The following is a 1414-nucleotide window of genomic DNA, read 5'->3' as shown; positions in this document are numbered from 1 at the left end:
CTGGGCAATGAAGCCGGCGGGAGCGTGTGTCCATCCCTGCAAGGTGCATTGCCCTGGCCGCGGGGGGCCGGGCCAGGCCGGGCCCCTGCCTGAGCTCCAGCTGCTCCCTGCTTCCGGCTGCGGCCTGGAGACGGGGCCTGGCGGCCACAACCTGCTCCAGGTGCCTGTGGCGGAGCTGCTGGGAGAGCTGGTCCCCAGTCGTAGGTGCGGCTCTTCCTGGCTTCTCCGGGAGGGGCTTGGCCGGAAGAGGTCTGGAGAAACACCATGTACCTGTGTCCAAGAAAGCAGTTTTCTTTAAGCCCGGAGATAATAAGTGTTCTTCTAGCCTGGTTTGGTGACCGCCAAGGTGTTGGGGCTTAATGCCCATTTTATGGAAATGGGAGGCTTCTCCCTAGCTTGCTCCGGTGGCCGTATGGCTGAAGGCAGGTGAAACTTGGGGGCATCCAAACCCCAAGCTTCCAGGCTTGGGCCTGCACATAGGATGCCCGTCAAAAGACTTTGGCAATATCTGAAGGCGCTGGTGGGGTTCGACGACGTTTGCTGGTTATAGGGCCACGTATGGTTCTGGACTGACTCATGGATTTGGACTTGATTTGGCTTGGAACATGAAAAATTTCCTTTTTTTTATAAAGGAGAGATCTGGGCACATAGGGCATGTATAGATGAAGCAGGGGTTTACTTCACCCTAAATTGAAGCGATGGGTTTTTAAAAACACCGCTTCACTTTAGAGCAAAGTAAAACCTCATGTCGTGTACACCCATTTTTAGAAGGGCGTTTCCCTGCCAGGACTGGTATCTCAAGGGGTTCCTTTGACTGTTTTTGAGCAGTAAGGACCCTGCTATACCTGAGGCACTGCTGGGGCAGAACTGCATGATGCAGTAGACGGGGAGATCACCTTGGGGATGCTTCTCACTGGGGTGATGGGAACTTGTTTTTCTCTCCTTTTTTTCTGATTTTGTACCAGTCTTCCTGCCAGCCAGGAGGGACCCATCATACCCTAGTCTTAGATGTGTATAGTGTGCAACTCATCATAAGCTTCTCACCTATTTATTGTTGCCTTTTCTTCTCTTGACTCAATGTTTTTTTTTCTTCCTTGGTGTATTTGTTCCCCTACACATTACAGTGGTGAAAAGGTTCAACCTAATGAGAAATACTTAACAGTTGCAGGTTAAATATTTCTCATTAGGTCGAACCTTTTCTCTAGTTCTTTTCTTATGCATCTCTGATTGAATTAATCTATAAAGTGCTATTCTACTTTGCCTTCTGCTTCTTTTTCTGTTATTTATGAGACTTGTTCCCACGTGTTTGACCATAGATATAATCAAACACATGAGAACAGCAAGTCCCAGAAATAACAGAGAAAGAACCTTGTATATTATAAACATGTATATAGTTGTTTATAGAAAGAGGGAA

General features: G+C 48.2%; 1 protein-coding gene across 3 annotated transcripts in view; it reads left to right on the top strand.

The window, feature by feature from the left end:
• The window catches only part of MFSD6 (major facilitator superfamily domain containing 6), a 33378-nt gene that overhangs the window by 995 nt on the left and 30969 nt on the right, over positions 1–1414 (top strand). The window lies entirely within an intron of this gene.

The sequence above is a fragment of the Alligator sinensis genome, unplaced genomic scaffold (assembly GCF_000455745.1).
Source record: "Alligator sinensis unplaced genomic scaffold, ASM45574v1 scaffold351_1, whole genome shotgun sequence".
Taxonomy (NCBI): domain Eukaryota; kingdom Metazoa; phylum Chordata; order Crocodylia; family Alligatoridae; genus Alligator; species Alligator sinensis.
This window is presented reverse-complemented; position numbering and strand designations above follow the sequence as displayed.